At 46.1% G+C, this 19,834-nt stretch overlaps 1 long non-coding RNA gene across 1 annotated transcript in view; it reads left to right on the top strand.

Moving 5' to 3' along the window:
• LOC147702359 (uncharacterized) overlaps window positions 1–19,834 on the top strand; it is a 442,076-nt gene that overhangs the window by 233,211 nt on the left and 189,031 nt on the right. The window contains exon 2 of the long non-coding RNA XR_015297228.1: window positions 5,936–6,107. This is a non-coding gene — a long non-coding RNA (uncharacterized LOC147702359). The remainder of the gene's footprint in view (window positions 1–5,935; window positions 6,108–19,834) is intronic.

The following is a 19,834-nucleotide window of genomic DNA, read 5'->3' as shown; positions in this document are numbered from 1 at the left end:
ACCTTCACATTGTAGTGTGTTTAGGGTACACTGGGGTGGTGTGGTTCAGTAGTGTAGCAAGGATGCAATGGGCCCTGGTGCAAGCAAGGAAAATGTCCCCTTTGCTGTTGGAACAGCAAAATACAGCAATTATCACGGTTCAATGGGCCCCTTAGGGCTTTAGTCCCTGGTGCCACTGCACCTGCTGCACCAATAGTAGCTATGTCTCCTCGTATGGTTTTGTTTCTGGTGATTTTTGCTAATGCTGTCCTCGAGACACAGCCTTTCAAGTCAAGTCAAGTCAGACATTTATATAGCGCGCTACATACCCAGAGGGTCTCAAGGCGCTTGAGGAGGGGGAGGGAGTTACTTGTCGAATATCCAGGTTTTAAGTTGCTTTCTGAATGCTAGGTGGTTCTGTGTGAGACGTAGGTGGGTGGGGAGAGAGTTCCAGGTTTTAGCTGCTAGGTAGGAGAAGGATCTACCTCCCATGGTGGATTTATTGATGCGAGGAATGGTAGCAAGGGCTTGGTTGGAAGATCGAAGCTGGCGAGGAGGGGTGTAGAAGGAAAGTCGTGTGTTGAGGCATTCGGGTCCAAGTTCGTAGAGTGCTTTGTGTGCGTGGGTTAGGAGTCGGAAAGTAATCCTCTTATTGACGGGGAGCCAGTGGAGGTTTTTCAGGTGGCTCGAGATATGGTCCTTGCGTGGGATGTCTAGTATGAGTCTGGCTGATGCGTTCTGGATTCGTTGGAGCTTTTTCTGGAGTTTTGCGGTGATACCCGCGTATAGGGTGTTTCCGTAGTCCAGGCGACTTGTAACCAGTGCATGGGTGACTGTCTTTCTGGTTTCGGTGGGGATCCAGCGAAATGTTTTTTTGAGCATGCGGAGAATGTTGAAGCATGAAGATGAGACTGCGTTGACTTGTCTGTTCATCGAGAGAGAGGAGTCCAGGATGACGCCCAGGTTTCGTGCATGGTCCGTCGGGATGGGTGCTTTTCCAAGGGCCTCTGGCCACCAAGAGTCGTCCCAAGCGGAGGGGGAAGTGCCTAAGATAAGGACTTCTGTTTTGTCTGAGTTCAGTTTCAGACGGCTGTGCTTCATCCACTCTGCTACTTCTTTCATGCCTTCATGTAGGTTGGTTTTGGCGGTGTTGGGGTCTTTGGTGAGTGATAGGATCAGTTGGGTGTCGTCTGCATAGGAGATGATGTTGAGGTCGTGTTGGCGAGCGATTGTTGCGAGGGGGCTCATGTATACGTTGAAGAGGGTGGGGCTGAGTGAGGAACCTTGGGGTACGCCGCAGATGACTTCAGTGGCCTCGGACTTGAATGGCGGGAGGCGGACTCTCTGGGTTCTTCCGGTGAGGAATGAGGTGATCCATTCCAGTGCTTTTCCTTGGATCCCGATGTTATTGAGGCGCTGTAGGAGAGTGCTATGGCAGACTGTGTCGAAGGCTGCGGAGAGGTCGAGGAGGATGAGGGCGACTGTGTCTCCGTTGTCTAGTAGAGTTCGAATGTCGTCTGTTGCTGCGATGAGAGCGGTCTCCGTGCTGTGTTTGGCATGGAAGCCGGATTGTGAGGAGTCGAGGGATTTGTTGGTTTCGAGGAATGCGGCTAGCTGGTTGTTGACCGCTTTTTTGATGACTTTGGCCGGGAATGGAAGGAGTGAGATAGGGTGGTAGTTTTTGAGTTCGGTGGGGTCAGCTGTGGGTTTCTTCAGGAGGGCGCTGAGTTCGGCATGTTTCCAGCTTTCCGGGAAGGTTGCGGAGTTGAGGGAGCAGTTGATGACGTCTCGGAGGTGTGGTGCTATGATGGAGTCTGCTTTGTTGAAAATGTGATGAGGACATGGGTCTGTGGGGGATCCTGAGTGGATGGAGTTCATCAGGCGGATGGTGTCCTCGGTGGAGATTGGGTTCCAGTCGTTAAGGATGTTCGAGGAGGGTGCAGGTACGGCAGGAGATTGGGTGGGATAGTTTCCGGGTTGGATGTCGAAGCTGTTGTGGATGTCTGCAATTTTGTTGTGGAAGAATGAGGCTAGGGAGTCGCAGAGGGCTTGCGAGGGGGTGATGTCGTTGGAGTTGGGTGAGGGGTTGGTGAATTCTTTGACGATGTTGAATAGTTCCTTGCTGTTGTGGGCGTTGTTGTCCAGTCGGTCTTTGAATGCGGCTTTCTTGGCAGTTCGGATCAGTTGGTGGTGTATGCGGGTGGCGTTTTTGAAGGCGTCCCTGGTGCTGGTGTTTGGGTCTTTTTTCCAGGCCTTCTCCAGGGAGCGACAGAGTTTCTTAGATTTTTTAAGATCATCATTGAACCAGGAGGCGTTTTTGCTGCCAATTTTGATGTGACGTTTTTTCGGCGGTGCTAGGATGTCGGCGCTGTTGGATAGCCATTGGGTGAGGTTAAATGCTGCTTGGTCGGGGTTTGAGGAGTGGGTAGGTGGGTTTTGAAGAAGCGAAGAGGAGATCTGGTCGATGGTGATTTTGTTCCAGTTTCTTCGTAGAGTAGGTTGAGGTCGGTTGTGAGTGGTGGTTTTATTGTAGAGAAAGTGTACGCAGCTGTGGTCCGTCCACTGGAGGGTGGTGGTGTGACTGAAGGAGACATGATTGCTGGAGGTGAAGATGGGGTCGAGTGTGTGACCTGCGATGTGGGTGGGCGTAGAGACAAGTTGTTTGAGTCCGAGGTTCGCGAGGTTGTCCCGAAGGGAGGTGTTGTTGTTGTCGTTGTTCTTTTCCAGGTGAAAGTTGAGGTCTCCCAGTAGGATGTATTCCTCGGAGGGGAGGGCGTGTGGGGTGATGAAGTCGGTGATAGCGTTGCAGAATTTTGCACGGGGTCCTGGAGGTCTGTAGAGGAGAGTGCCTCTGAGTGTGGTCTTGGGGTCGGTGTGGATCTGGAAGTGAAGGTGTTCGGCGTAAGCTAGGTTGACGTCTGAGCTGGTTGAGATGCGGATGGAGTTCTTGTGGACGATAGCGATGCCTCCTCCTGTTTGGTCGATGCGATCCTTACGGATGATCTTGTATCCTTACGGGATGGCAATGGTGATGTCAGGGGCTGATGAGGCGTTCATCCATGTTTCTGTCAGGAAGGCGACGTCGGGAGAGACGGTGTCTAGTAGATTCCAAAGTTCGATGGCGTGTCTGTGGACCGAGCGGATGTTGAGCAGGATGCATTTTAGGTGGTTGGAGTGATGTTTCTCACAAAAGGAAGCACTAAGGCCGACTCAGAGCTGTAGCGCCCACAACATGGGCACAATGACGTGTGAGATCTCCGCACCTGGCTAACCTCATCCTTCCTGAAGCACCTTCACTCTTAGCCAGTCCACTCTACACCACTCTAATCTACTCTACCCCACTCCACTCTACCCTGCACCACTGCAGTCTAGCCTACACCACTCTACTCTGCTCCACTGTGAAACAAGCCACAATACGCCACTGCACTCTACGTCACTCCCCTTCACTATATGCCTCTCCACTCTATGCTATGACATTCCAATTTACGCCATTGCACTCACTGACACTCTTCCCTACTCTGCACCACTATGCTTTATGCCATGGTGCTCTACGCCACTACACTCTACACCACTCTTCTCAAAGCCAGTGCACTCTATGCCAATTTCCTCTGCACCTCTGCACTGCTAAACTCTACCCTGCAGCACTCTACTCTATGCTACTACACTCTGTCGCACTCTACTCTACACCATTGCACTATAGGTCACTGCACACGATGTCACTCTATTCTACTCTGCACAACTTTACACTATGCTACTGTATTCAACAACTCTCCACTTTACACTACTACACTCTACGACAATCTACTCTGCAACACTTCCTTCTCGGTCACTCTCCTATGCACCTCTGCACTCTTTGCAATTGCACTCTATACCACTGCACTCTACACCATGGGACCACTACGCCACTACATTGTAAGACACTCTAATCAATCAACACCACCACATTCTACGAAGTTGCGATTCTTCACTCTAGATATGCCACTCTACAACACGCTGAACAGCAGCCTCACTGGTGTACATCATGGCTGAAACACATTGGCAAAGTCAATAGCTCTTGCATATATGAGACCTAGTGGGTTTGTCAATACTTGTTGTTTCCAGCCCCTGAGATGATTAGCTGTCCTTGCTGAAGCGTTGGTCTAACAGTAACCTGCCAATGTACAGACAGTTTGCTTGAGTCTAGGGCTGTAATATTGCACAATTTCACATGCAAATAATGATGTTTCTTTCTACAGTGAGTATCTTCAGAGTGCAATCATGCTACCTATAAAGTGTACTCTGTTTTCCTCAAAACCTGTCCTTCTCTGAATATCATATCATGGAATCTAGCAATACCTTATCACCTCTGGTTCATCTACTAATCAGATTTGAAATCTGCATGAATTTGCATATCCCACACTAATGATCACTCCTAAATCAAACTAATTTAATCCACCACAAAAACACTGGAGTGAACGCATGGAATGGTTTCTTTGAGAGCACAAAACTAATCCAAATAACCAATACCACTGGATTAGGTACCATCCGTGGGTTCCGGAGCACCGTGCTGCTCAGTGCAAAGCACTTCAGCGTCTGGTCTGGGGTAGTAAGCGCTATATACAGCCAATGCAATACAATATATTGTAAATCCAGTTAATCAACTGAAGCAATCCAAGGATTAACCTCTCAGAATGCACTGATTTGTTTAATGAAAGCAAAGGACTGGAAAAGTGGCGCTCAAGCGACATGGAGGTATTTGGTCATCCCTCTTTGAAACAAGTCCTGGACTTCCGTATAGTCACAGCCAACATAATATCTATGCGAGACAGAGAAACATAGTAAATAGTCTTTGGTTACTAGAGGCAGCCATGGCTAAGAGGGTGGGAGATGAAGGGACGAGAGATGGAGGTAGAGCGAGAGTAAAGCTGCTTATCACATTGTGTCACAGGACACCATCTATCTAGTCTTGGGTTATCTTTCTGCAGAACATTCTAATCCAATATTTATAACTCAGTGAGTTCTACTGAAACAAATTGATCACTAATGCTGTACTACACCAGCTTAGTTAAAGAAAGGATCGGTCTGGTAATACTTAGCCAGCTGCTCGCCACGGGCCAGAAAGGAGAGACTCTGGCAGGGTGCTGGACCAGGCGCACTGAGCCAGAGGGAGCTTCTGGCATGAAATGAACTCTTAATGTAAACCCTTTTAGGAGGAACAGGTAATGGGAAGAGGTAGAAAATTCTTGCACGCGTTGGGTTTTCAAGGAAGGCGTCGAAGAAATTGCAATTTAGAAAGTTCACCTCAGAAGTGTTGTGTAGCATCTAGACAATGACGCGCACCTTGTAGTAGACAGAGGACTGTTAAACTAGTGCTCATTTTGTGATCTATATTACTCTGTTACTTTGCACAACTTCTTAAAACCTGCGACTATGGTGAGACATTCATAACGACACGCATAACATATCTCGTTGTGCTCGGTACTAGTATATGCATTTGCTGCCTCGCCTCATTCCATATAATAATAGTCAGATCAGAAATGGTCATTTTACAAACTGAAATAAAACTTTTACTTGAGCATAATTTGTCTGTTGTTGGCCTGATTGCTTTTTAATAAGCATTTAGCCAATGAACATAAGGGGACTAGAATAACAAGATACACACACTTAGACTGCCTTGTGTTTTTGTAGAAGGTGCTTCTCTGGAATCCTTTTGGTATTTCACAGATTAATGAAGGCTACTCTCAGAGTCCACAGCTGGAAACAGATTTTTGGAGTCTCACTCTTGATTTATACATGTTGTTTGTTAGTTCCTGTTACAACAGAGCTATCTTCTGCGACCTTATCCTAATTCCATTATCTTTGTGACCATATGCTAGTTCCTTCTATCTCACCTCCCACGCTTTTATTTTCTGCCTCTCTTTTTCGGTTACAGATTTCTTTTTACAAGTGTAACACAGTCTTTTTTTCTCCTCTCCAGATCTCTCAACTGAATCTGTGTGTCCACCGATCATCAGATTTCCTGGGCAGCATGGGCTTTGCCCTACTGTCGGTCCACGGTGGAAGCCTGGAAGATGCCGGGAAAGACTCCATCCTACAGGACAGGAAGTCTTCCTTCAAACTGGTGCTGGTCAAAGCTGCGTGGGGGCAAGGTCAGTCTCATTTCCTTTTACAGTGGGTGTCGTAATTTTACTGGTCTTGTCAGGTCCTAGTGAGGAAGTGGAGCAAAGGCACTTGGTTTAGAATTGGCTTCCGGCTGGAGTGCGGGGTGGTAGGTAGAGATGTAAAGAACTGACTTGTCAACAGACAGATATGGCGCATGAAGAAGGTGCATAAACAGTAGGGTTGAGCCTGGCATTTTGTGCATGGGGACATGGGATAAAGACAATTGCTTTTTGCTTCAAATCCTGAAAATGTGTCTTTTTTGTGAAACAGACCAACTTGGCATGAAACTGAGTGTCCCAACAGGACAGGCATGTCAGAATCTTTGGTTCTTTGGCTAAGGGGCAACAATGTGAGTGCCCTTATTGGCTTCCTAATCAAGTTATAACGTAACTTTAGGAAACCAGTCGTCTGGAGTAAGGCAATCCACAGTATTTGGCGCCACCTAGTGTTTTTGCAACATTAGCTGCATCACAGAGTAGAAGATCAGGCCTGCTTCTAATTATGTACATATACCTTGTAACAAGAGCACAGGCCTCAGTGAGTGTGGGCCTGGTTCAAGGAGACCCAGCTGTCCTACCCATGTGAGCACCCTGCATCAGGTCAGTGCTTCTGTGACGACTTCTCGGCCTTTCTCTCTGGGAGTGCTTAATTTGTACCAATGGTTGTCCCCTGCCTTCGTTTTTGGGGACCAGGACTTATTGTCACCATCAGACTTTAGCCCCCAGCAAGTGAGAGACAGACAGAAAATGGGAAAAAAGAGGAAGATAAAGATGGAAACATAGTGATAAAAGGAAAAAGCAAAGATGAAAAAAACTTGCAAGTGTGAGATGAAGCGACAGGTTGAGTAGGTGTGGGAGGTAAAAGGCATGAGCTTGAATCAGAATTAGTGAGCACCGGCATTCTGAACCCACTGATCAATAGAGAAACATCTTGATTTAATTAACCTCGAGGAAGCTTATCTTTTGCTTTAGTTTCTTCTGTAATGTAGTATGTATCAATACTTGTTTCAATTTCTTAATTATTAAGCTGTGTAATACTCCGACACATTCAGTGCACATATTGGGAACAGTGTGAGATCTAGGTGTGAAAGTGCTTTCGTACCCATATCTTTGAGAGTCTGAACAAAAGGTCTATCATTTGCCTCGTTTGACAAATCAAATATATATCAAGATTTCAATTTTCCAAATTTAAATCATAAGTGTCACAGACACCCTACCAGAGCTACCTAAAAGATAGCACAGATTTCACCACTAAGGCGAGTAACGTGTACATTGAACCTGGTGGCTATATGATTTCTATGGATGTGAATAGTCACTATTCCAGCCTTTAGCACCATCACAGATTAGAAGCTTGTAAACAGTTTTTGATTGTGAGATGAAGAAGTCTGTATGGATACTGTTACGCATGATAGAGACCTGCCTGACAGAGAATATATTTCTGTTTAACAATGAGTTGCACAAGCAATTGAGGGAAACTGCGATGGGCACCTGCTTAACCCCCAGCTGCACAAATGTGTTTATGCACCGGTGGGAGAAGCAGGTGTTCCATGATGAGAAATATCAGAGTGGCTCTACGTTACGTCATGGTATAAAGATGAATTAGTAATCTTATGGAGTGGCAAGGCAGATGAATCAGAGGAATTTATGGTCTTACTAAACAAAAACTATCACAATATCAAACTATCAATGATTTGTAGTGAGCTGAGTGTAAATTGTCTGGATTTTAAGTTGAAAGTTAGAGGTTGCACACACATCTTCATTCTGACAACCCACATCTGGAAAAAGCGTCCTCCATGGCAAAAGTTGCTCCCCAGCTCACCTAAAATGGAATCGTCAACAGGGAGAGTTGATCAGACTGAAATGGAATTGTAGTACTAAGGGAGCCTACAAACAGGAAAAAAGTCCACCTTGGAAGGATCTGCTCTTTAAGTCCAAAAGCACTGTTCCCTACTCACCACCAGGGAGAACCAGACAAGACACCATAAGGTTTATTCCCACATCTTAAGTTCAATCAAATATCATTAAGAAGAAGAAAAACACAAAATGCAGGGAAGCATTACTTCATGGTAATACCGTTCATAAATATCTGAACACCTCTCCTAGCATCTCATATCACAAGGCAGGTGCGATCGATTAGAGACATGATAGAAGCCACTAATTACTAGCCTTGCTGATACAGTACCAAGGCAACACACTATGATGCCCCACACAGTTAGTCCAAGTGGGGCTGACAGAGGGAATATGTTGACTGTTTTAAAGCCAATTTGCACCAAAAGCATTTTCGCACGCTGCTCATTTAAATTGTGTCATATTGGTATTTGTGTTTTAAAGTCAGGTGGTGCCTCGCTTTGATTGGCCATTGCCCCCCGAGGCATTAAATGCATGCCGCAGGGCGGACGCACTTTTAGTGCGAGTGGGGCTGACAGAGGGAATCTGTTGACTGTTTTAAAGCCAATCTACACTGAAAGGCTTTTTGCACGTGTCATGTTGTTCATTTTGTTTTAAACTCCTGTGGGGCCTCGCTTTGATTTGCTAGTTTCAGCCAATCGAAGACCAGCCTGGGAGGAGCCAGTTGTGCCCCCCAGGCTTTAAATGCACGACGCAGGGCAGAAGCGTAGCGGGCGCACCACTGGCACACCACAAAGCTCTCTGTGGGAAACAAAACTGGGCCCCTGAAGCTTACTCCTCATATTGTAATTGGTGCAACTTTGAGGTCAGCCCTTGCCTGCGCTCTGAAGCTCCCACCTCCAATGCTAAGGATTATACAATCTATGGTTTAGACTGTCGCTCTCTGACTAAACACCATGCAGAGGTGTTTGATCTCCTACATGAAGGGTCCCCTGATGTTTTATTTCTTACGGAGACGTGGCTCTCCGAGGACTCCGTTGCCATACCAGTCCTGACCCTTTCCATTGGTTATGCCATGTAAAACTTGAATAGAGCAGATGGGTGGGGGGCATTGCAATCATACACAAAGTTGCTTACTCTTTTAGCCTTGTTCCTAAAGACATCCCTGATTTTGAAAGCGCACTTTTAAAAATTGCGCTGACAGCCAACTTCACATTTTCTGGGCTACTCAATTACCGCTCACCTGGCCCATCAAAAATCTTCAGAGAAGCCCTGGCTAATGCTGTCACTACATCAGCTCTTCAACAGCCAATGTTAACGTTATAGGTGACCTGAAGCTTCCCCTGGAGTCACAGGAGGCCTCTGACATCATCAATTTCCTTGGGTACATGTCAGCTTGCCAATTGCTTCAACTGGTCCCTGGACCTATACACCTAGCTGGTCATCTTCTTGACCCTATATTTTCGAATCTTCAGTCCTTAGAAGTGCAGACCCCCTTTCCTATGTCTTGGACCAATCACTCCCTCATCTCCCTGCGGATACCGCTAGCTTGCCCAAAAACTGAACCTCACTGCAACCCTTCGCTCAAACGCCCTTGGAACAAACTGGACCCTGCTGCCTTCAAAGCTGCCGTAAGTATCCAGCCCCCAAAACGGCCACTAATATAGAAACAGCCAACAAATATTTCCTGGGTGGGTCACTCAAGCACTGGATAACTGCATCCCTGTCAAACTAACCCACCCCCAATTGCATGCAGGCTAATGTCATGTTTGATGAGTCATTAACTTTGGCAAGCAAGAACTGTAAGGTCCTAGAACGGGCATAGAGACAGTCCTACACCCATACAGTTAAAGCACAGTATGGAAATGCAATTAAAGCATACCTTAAACTGGTCCCCAAGACCAGGACGGTTCATTATGCCAACGTGATCAATACTATTAGCAACCCTACCATAACTATTTTGAAACGCTTGAAAGATATGGTAAAATCCACTTCTGCCCCTGACAACACCATATCCTCCAATTTGCAATGTGAAGTCTTGGCTAAATTTTTCGTTAATAAGGTCAAGCGTATCTACAGCAATTTCTGCCCTGGAAATACTTCTCCCCGCCCTGGGAGGAGTCCGCCCTTTGGCCTTGAGGCCCACTCCCTTTCTTCATTTTCTCCTTTCTTCCCAAAGTCCTGGAAGCTCTATTTGTCATGGTAAAGTCAGAGTCTTCAGATGCTCCTCTGAAACCTGACTTTTTAAATAAAATTCCAACAATGTGTCCTACCTGAGTCCTTGGAACTGATTGCTCTGTCTCTATCTTCGCGTCTATTCCCTAGTCGTGGAAACACGCTAAAGTTGTTCCTTTGTTGAAAAAAAACAAAACTGGAGGTGCCCAAGCCTGACAATTTAAGACCTATTTCTCTGCTTCCGTTCCTCTCTAAAATCACAGAATCATATGTCAACACTATTTTAACCCAGTACCTGGAAGTCAATTCAAATCTCAAAATGATTTCCGGCCATGACACAGTACCGAGCCCACTTTGCTGGTGGTTACAGAAAAACTACGGGCTTCTTTGGACGCTGGCAGAAGCGCTGCACTGATTCTGCTTGATATGAGTGCGGCCTTCAACACGGTCTCCCATAAGATCCTGCTACATCGACTATCGATATCGATGGCTAGGCCCTCTCCTGGTTCTCGTCTTTTCTGGCCGATCGGACCTTTCAAGTCACTGCTCCCCTTTTTCCTCCCTTACCCACCCGCTAGGCTGTGGCATCCCCCAGGTTTCATCCTTGAGCCCTACATTATTGAATGTCTACATCTGATGGCTGGCTTTGATGGCTAAAGCCCAGGACATCTCTCTATTGTCATAGGCAGATGACACTCAGCTGGTGTTTACCTTCTCTAAAAACCCCAGCCAGGACTCAGCAAAGTTGCAGGAAGATTTAACTGCTATATCTGATTGGATGGCTAACAACTACCTGAAATTGAACTCCACCAAAGAACCTGGGAGTATGGTTGAACAGTGCTCTCTCTTTTGAGGCACATGGTAAATCAGTGACAGGCACCTACTACGGACTGCTACGTGGCCTAAAGCCTATTCTAGGACTTCTCGATTCTCACACCCGGCAGTTGATCACCCAATCCACTATCATGGCTGGACTGGACTACTGCAACGTGTTACTCTTAAGATCCAACAAAACGGTGATCAAAAGGCTCCAACGTGCCCAGAACGCTGCAGCCCACGCTCTGTTCGCACTCCCTAAACATTGTCACATCTCCGACCTCCTTTGTTGGCTACACTGGCTGCCTTTCGAACAGAGAATTAATTTCAAAGCTCTCAGCATCACCCATGAGAACTTTTCGGTCCTTTTCCCTGGGATTTTGAGGGCTATGTGCTCCCCTTATATACCCATCTGCACCTTGCGCTCAGTGGATCAGCATCTGGCCCAAGTGCCTTGGGCATGTAGGGACATAGCGGGTGGCGACTCGTTCAAGGCATTGGAACCTGCCCTTTGGAACTCCCTGCCTCCTTCTATCCGTAGCATCCCTGATCACTGGATTTTTAGAAGCACTGTGAAGACTTTGTTTTCTCCAATTGGTAAACTACCTTTGCTTCCCTTTTACTAGACAGTCAGAGCTGGGACGCCCCATTGCTGGGGCAGCCATGCGCTTTATAAATATTTTAACATAACATAACACAGGACTAGAGATTATGCTGTCAGTAAAGACATACTGTGTAAATCAGACTATATGGTTTACATCATTACATGTCTTTGTAAGAAGGCATATACTGGTAGCAATACATACCCTGTAGAAAAAATTATTCTTGAACATTTAGAGTCATCAAAAAGAGAGATAGTAGGTAGCCTGCTATTTTTATATAGTTATTTATTGAGTTTTAGGACAGCATAGTATTGCCTCTTAATCATATTCAACAATTGTACAGTGTCATATTCACAGCCTGTAGTATACATATTATCAGAGAAAAGTACTATTAGCCTTTAGATCCATCAAAAATAGAGATAGTATGTATCCGGTTATTTTTTATATAGTTCTTTATTGAGTTTTAGGACAGCATAATATTGCATCTTAATCATATTTCACAAATGTACAAGAACGTATTCTCATCATATAGTATACATATGCTCTCAGAAAAGTACAATGAGGTACATTACAGACTTCATCAGGTGAGTATCTTTAAACATTATAGACATTAAGTATACACAATAATACTTCTAAAAACGAAGGGCCTTTTCTATGAGGAATTGGTGCAGGGCAGCGCTGCAAGTCTTCATGCTGCCCTACGAGAAATGTGAAAGGGCAGGAATGCACCGTATTTATAATATACAGTGCATTCCTGTCTAAGCATGAGCGGGAAATCCGTTACGCTCGCGGATTTTGCGGATTTTTGGGGAAAAAAATCCGCGAGCGTAACGGGTTCAAAAGTTGAACCCCCACTCATGCAACTATTTTACAATGGCACCAGCAAGCTGCCAGCGCCTGTAAAATAGTTACAAAGTTAGCTTTGACCATGTGTGTGTTACTATGCAATCGCCCTGAAGGGCGCAGGGGTCCCTTGAGTGACCTGTGTAAGGCTGTGCCTGTAACTATTTTACAAAGGTGCCAGCAAGCTGCCAGCGCCGTTGTAAAATAGTTACAAAGTTAGCTTGCACAGGAACCACTAGATAAAACGAAGCAGGTGCTGCTTTATTTTATCTAAGTGCTTCCTGTGCAAGCTAACTTTGTAACTATTTTACAACGGCGCTGGCAGCTTGCTGGCGCCTTTGTAAAATAGTTACAGGCACAGCCTTACACAGGTCACTCAAGGGACCCCTGCGCCCTTCAGGGCAATTGCATAGTAACACACACATGGTCACTCGAACTAGTTGCTCAAATTCAGTGACTCATTCATTAGCCCAAAAACAATCATGAGCGTCTATGAGGCTGGACAGGTGTGCCTCTTCCCAAATCTACTGTGGAAAATCAGCTGTGATGCTGGGTAGAGGGCGGCCTTTGCATGGTCGCTCGAACTAGTTGATGCTCAAAATAAGTGACTCATTCATTAGCCCAAAAACAATCATGAGCGTCTTCGAGGCGGGACAGGTGTGCCTCTTCCCAAATCTACTGTGGAAAATCAGCTGTGATGCTGGGTAGAGGCCTTTGCATTCTTGACTTTCATGAGCGCAATCCCCGTGCTGTTCCTGTGGCCAGGAGCTTCTTTCTCTTCATATAATTGTGTTTGCACGGGTTGCTGCAAGTTCGCACGCGTTTTGTACAATTTCGCAATTTGCGAAATTGTACAAAACCCTCGCGAACTTGCAGAAACCCGTGCGAACATAAAAAAATCCGCAAATTCGCGGATTTTGCGGATTGCGAGTTCGCAAATTCGCAAAATTCGCGAACGCGAGATTCTCAAAATTCGCTCATGCCTATTCCTGTCCTTTCCCCCTGCGCAGGCGCACAATTTGCTGCCTAGCGCCAACGTAGGCACCCTTCTACCATGGTGCAAGGGTGCCTCCGTTGTAGGCAGCATTGTTTTTGTGCAGGAAGAGACACCTACTTGCACAAAAAATATCCCAGAGAGGCGTCTTCCCCTTTCTATGTGTGCTGCAGAATGCAGCTCACATGAAAAGATGAAAAACAGGAGAAATACAAATATTTCTCTTCGTTACACCTAGTTGGGGGAAGTGTAAGGTTTTGAGGGTGCCCCAGGTCTGCGTAATTAGGTAAATCTGGGGCAGTGTCAAAATTCATTGGTGTTGCATAGGAAAACCAACTGCAGCGCCCATGGAACACCTCTTTGGCACAGAGCAGGGCATATCTGTTAGGCCATGCTTAGTGACACAGAGTGACGTTGTGTGGCCTCGTAGATATGATTGAGAGACTTGCTCTGCCGGAGTGTCAAAAGAAGTCACACTCGGCCGGCGCAAGCCTCTCATAGATAAGCCCCATAATACGTCAGACAGGTACAGGCTATTGTTACATCAGAATCAATTAATAAAACAGAGACAGTCGTGAATGGGTGCCCTCTTCTTGGAGGGTTCACTTATCAGCATCTTGTCAAACTAGGCAACTCAACATATTAGCATCTCGCCCAATAGTTTTGGCTTGACGTCCCCACTCTGTTGCAGCTCACCGTCCGAACCTTTACAAAGTAAGTTACGTACATCTCCAAGAGGGCCACTCGTACAACTTAGCCTCTAATGTTTCAACCAATCATCCCATTTGTTATAGCACCCCCTCCCTGGTTCCCCAACGTTCTGGTAGTTCTCCATGCACCCATTCTAGTAAGCCCTTATACCAGTTTGTCAGTTGTGGGGGGTGGGGAGGTGGGGGCGGAGGGGGGTGGAGGGGGTGGGGCGGTGTTGGGAGACTTCCACTGCCATGGCTATGCTCCGTTTTGCTAGTACCATGGCCAGCCCTACAAAACATCAGGTCTTGAGTTCAGTAAACACTGTAGAGGGTTATAAGGGAAGAGTATATTCAAGACCATTGTCACACAGATTAAGACTACCTACCAGAATTGGGTTATCACTGGCCACCTCCGCACCATGTGTTAAAAGACTGCCTCGGGCTGTGGGCATCTGCTTGAAGCACCTGCCTATATATATATCTTATTCAATTTGGTGGCAAATATATGTGGTGTAGGAAATTGAACTGTGTGAAGTGTTTTCAGACATTAATGGACATTTTCTTAACAGAACTCAAACATCTTTTTCCAGATCCTAAATGAAATTTTCTAGCTCAAGTTAAATTCCTGAAAGGCCTTAAGTACATCACAAACCGCAATCGTCTGGCACAGTAAAGCCTAATATCAGTATATGATTGCTTTTCTGTTTTGCTCATAGGTCACGAATGCTGTCAATATCGGTGTGGCCTCGAGTAAGTCGAGTACTGTCCCCAACATCGCATCACTCATAAACTTCCCTCAAATTAACGAAAGATCGTAGCTTTCTGTTTACCACAAGGTCACCTTAGACCTCCAGGCCTGCCCATGCATCAGTGTGGTGTAGGGATTTCATCGTTAAAAATGTAGTTAATGACCATGTTGGCAGTTCAGGTGCTCACAGGACCAACATAGCTTTGTTCCTCATATCAAACTCCAACACAGCTTAACCACAGTCAACAGCATGTTGTCTCGGGTGATAGGAACCTGTAAGTTACTCAAACAAGTTGTTCTTGCCAATCCCTGTTATCATATGGTTTCTTTCTGGGTTCAGCCCAATCCCCAGCCATCTTATTGGCCAGTTTAATTGCACTGCAGTGTCATAGAGTTTGAAGTTGGGAGCCACCAGTCTCCCATCTATCAGAGCGGCATACATTGTCATCAGTGCGACTCTATGTATGTCTGTGCACCAGACCAACATATTCGAAATTGCCACTCTACCCATCCGCGACAGAGGGAGTTCACACCAGAACTGCAGGCACTGCCGTACCGATGAGAGTGCCCACCCCTGGTTTCCTTCAATGAGGTCGGCCTCCATTTAAGAAATGTTGACACCAGGAGATTTGATAGGATCCAATTCCCACAGGAGCTCGCTCCTTTCATGTGTTAGTTTGATCAATGGAAACAAATAAGACGTATCCCAGTTGCGGTGGAGTCCCGATATCTGACCCAAATCATTAAGGAGTTGCATTAAGGACGATTTGAAAATATTGTCTGCTCAAAGATATATTAATACATCATCTGCATAAAGCGAGATGACCCTAGACCCTTAGCAGGCAAGCCAGAGATTATATGGCAAGTGCAAATATTATAGATGCTAACGGGCACCCGTGTCTAGTACCTCTCTGTATCTGTATGGAATCTGAAATCACCCATCCTGTATGCACTCTAGCTTCAGGTCTGTGTACAGCAATTACACTGACCCTAGAATTGTGGGCCCTTTGCCAACTTATATTGCACTGACATCAGATAAGGAAAGCTCAAATTTTCTCAAATTAAGAAATGGAGTTAATCTATTTTGATCTGGGGCAACTTTATTTTGGGATATGGGTAATAGGCGGTTCACCATTACGGTCACTACAACCTTGTAATTAAGTTTCAGAATCGACAGGGGTCGATATGATCTGACACACAATTGGTCTCTGTTTGGCTTAGGAAGGACTGCAGTCAGTGCCTTCCACATTGATTCTGATAGTGAACCCCTGTCTTAAGCCACCTTATAAATCTGCAGAAAGCGTGGTGCCAAACTAGCGCCATATGTTGCATAGATTCTACCGGAAGGTCTTCCGTACCAGGAGTTTTACCTCTACCTATTTGAGCAATTGCTAATTGTATCTCCACTGTATAAATAGAAGTGTCCAGCTCCTTTCATTGTAGTAGATTTATTGGTGGAAACGGTAGGTGGTCCAGGTAAGTATTGAAATCATGATAATACACACTCTGATGGGTAGTGTATAATTATTTGTAGTACATCTCATATGCCCAGTTTATTTCCATCAGCAAATATTCCCAATTATGGACAGTCCTTATCAGAGTTCTACCGGTGTCAGATTTAAGTAACCATGCCAATAAACCCCCTGATTTGTCTCCAGACACATGTTGATGTTCAATGTGTTCCGTGTTATTTAAATGACACAAGCTTTCAAGAATTTCTCTGTGTTGTCTTAATTTACCCAATGCCATGACTAAGTCCCGAGCTCATGTATCTACAAACTCAAGCCCCCTAATGGGTTTTTCCTTGGCCCTATTGAGTTCTTGCAGTAACTTTTCTGCCCCATAAGCTGATTTCATGCATATCCCTCTAGGCACTACATTAAATGCACCCCATTCCACTGGGGGGTCTGTTGTTGTCACCATATTTTCTGTAAAATAATCAGCATATTTGAAATCAGGAAGCAATCAATGTCTCTTGCCATAGCTTGGAACTTAGGCCCTCCTGGACTTTATAACTGCCACTCTCTGGAATATGCACAAGCTGTAGACCCCCTTGACAGGTGTCACCTCCGCGTAAGTGTCCCTTTGTGGACCATAGCAGGGAAACCCGCTCTGCCTACTCGAAAGTGCGAGGTCCATCTCTCACTTGAAGGCACAGCCTAGGCGCCTGTCACAGGCCCTGGCTCCACCTCGCTGCGATACAGGCCCACCCAGTGCTCTGGGAACCCAGCTCGGTGAGCCCCAACTGTGCGACGACTACTCCTTTTCAGTCTCCCCAAGCATATCGTAGAGTAATAGTCAGGATTTCTGGATTAGGGTGTGGTGGATGGAGTTCACCATTATGCAACTCTTCCGGTTGCCGTCCAGGACATTATCCTCTCTGTAAGTCGAAAAAACGGTTCTCTGATCAGTTTGTCCTGTGGCTTGTTGCTTTCCAATCCAGGCCTCCTGGTTCAGTGGAGCCTATGAATTGCTTATTGTCACTATCTGTGTTGCCTCTCAGGGAGTTCCATGTGTGGTAGTACACTATGGGCCAGATTTATGATGATATGACACCGTTCAATGCAGCAAGACGACTTGCTGAACTGAGTCACATGGAGAGGGCAGGAATGCACCATATCTACTAAGATATTGCACATTCCTGTTCTCTCTATCCTGCGCTGGCGCACACAGTGCAGCCTAGCATGTACACAGGAACCCTTGCACCATGGTGTAAGGGCGCCTGCATTGCAGGCAGGATTGATTTTCTTTCCTGCACAAAAAAATCATTAGAGGCTTTTTCCTCTTTCTACCTGTGGTACACAATGCAGAGTATACAACTAGGAGAAATAACGTTATTTATCCTCGTTGTGCCTACCCTGGGAAGGCGTACCTTTTTGATGCACTCCCAGGTTTACTACTGGTAGTAAATCCGTGAATGTGGCAAAATCCATGGGTAGATTCGTGGAAACAATCACACCCCACCCATAGAATGCCTTTCCATGGGAGAGTAACACAGGGCAGTGTCTTGCGCTGCGTTATTGCTCCAGATTTACTATGCCACGCAGCACCACCGTGACACAAAAGAAATGCAAGCCCTTGATGAATCTGGCCCTCTATCTTCCATGCCTGTTAGGACTACCCACCTGTTGCCTCTGTTTGGCACTGGGCGACGGGGGCCTGGCTCCTCATGCTGCAGGTAAGGTTCATCAAGGCCTTCAGGATCACCCAACTCCTATGCCCTGGAACTAGGAAGGCCCCACCAGGGATTAAGTGTCAGGCCATCTTCTGCTGAATGGGGTGTCTTAACCCTGCTGCTTTTGGGGCAGCAGGAGCTGAGTGGGTAGGAGGAACAGTGCTTTTTCATCAACAGTCATCGCCTTTGGAAGAGCGTTTGCCCTGTCCGCGATCTTCCACACGCGATGTCTATTGATGGAAAAGCACCGTTCCTCCTCCCCGTTCAGTTTCTGCTGCCCCAAAATTGTGTTGCTTCTATGATGGCCACTACTGACTGCAGTGCCAAGTGTTCAGGGGGCGCTGGGATTGGGATGGCAAAGGAAACTGGACGGTGGAGGAGAAGAATACAGCCTACCTCAATGATATAATTGGCTACTTGAGGAAAATGCATTACTAACTCTTGGTTTGAAAATTATTCTTTGCCACAATGGTTGCTGGATGTTCATGCTCTTCCTCTGAATGAGCTTGCTTCCGGCAGACTGCTAATTCTGATATGCAAGCTTTCTATTTTCACAATAGTTAGGAAGAAATCAGGTCTCATTCTACAGTGCTAAGGGGCATTTCTTACTACACCCTGTTAAGATGCAATTATTTTCTTCTTGTCAAGCATTAAGGAGATATGTTTGTCGTGGCATGGTATTACTGGCGCTCTTCATTTTGCTTTCCTTGTTTTATTTGGAATGTTGTATGTTTCTTAAGATATCCGTCTTCCAAACCGTTTACATTGGCTCAGAGGTGCCCCTCCTTCCCTTTCAAAGCTACCATAGCCCAGAGTTAATCGCCAAACTCGTTTGAACACAATCTGTCAACCACATGAATGCGCGTTGGAACCTACTGGCTTTGTCCGCGCTTGTTTACAAATGTAGCAGATGTGGGTTTTGTGTAAACGACACTTACTGTGTCAAATTTCACGCGCAGCGTCTCGTCCTCAGTGACTCACGGCCTTGAAGTGGTGATTTCGCTTTGCTCACTGTGTGACCAGTTCCTGCGGTGCCTCCTGGTATTCTTGTTGCCAAGGTGACCTCAAAACAAACACCGATAGGTGCATAGCCAGTTTGATGTGGATCTTGATTTTTGTTTTTTCTCACAAATGGATGAAGGAAATGGCTCTGAAATCCTTCAAACACTGAGGCTCAGGTATTTCACAGGTATTCGCCACAGTGCACCTAACAGGCATTGTTCCTATCAGTGAAGCACACAGTGAAAATACTGCTCCTCACAGGGAGCAACAGGTACTGTGCACACTGTGTCTACCTGTCAGCGACAGGCAGTGTGCACACTGCACTTAATAGTGAGTGATGGCCTGCTCGGACAGCAATGTGCACAAAGTACCAACAAAGAGTGACAGGCCGGGCAGTGCACATACTTCATCGTAATAGTGAGCTACATGTAGCGCACACTGTGAATACAAGAGAACAAGCCGTGTACGAACTGCACATCTTTGAGTGACCAGCTGATCAGAGATGTTACTAAAAGCATGTGACAGGCAGTGTAGACTCCCTTATTCAACAGTGAGCAACAAGTAGTGTGCAGACTGCACCCAATGGGAACAACTGGACTCCTGATCGCCCCTCAGTCCTTATAGCACCTGGTACCTCTTGCAGGCCTAGAAGGCCACAGAGTGGACCACCTCCTGCCACAACCAGCATAGAAAACTGGATTGAGAACATAAAAGATAAATCATCAACCCAATAAAAGGACCTACAAGGATAATTAGAGCTGACAGCACAGCACATATTCTAAAAAATGTGCGTGTATCTCTCAGGCTTCCTCATCCATCA

Source organism: Lissotriton vulgaris, chromosome 7 (assembly GCF_964263255.1).
Source record: "Lissotriton vulgaris chromosome 7, aLisVul1.2, whole genome shotgun sequence".
Taxonomy (NCBI): Eukaryota; Metazoa; Chordata; class Amphibia; order Caudata; family Salamandridae; genus Lissotriton; species Lissotriton vulgaris.
The sequence above is the reverse complement of the archived record's forward strand: the minus strand, read 5'-3'. Positions and strand labels throughout refer to the sequence as shown.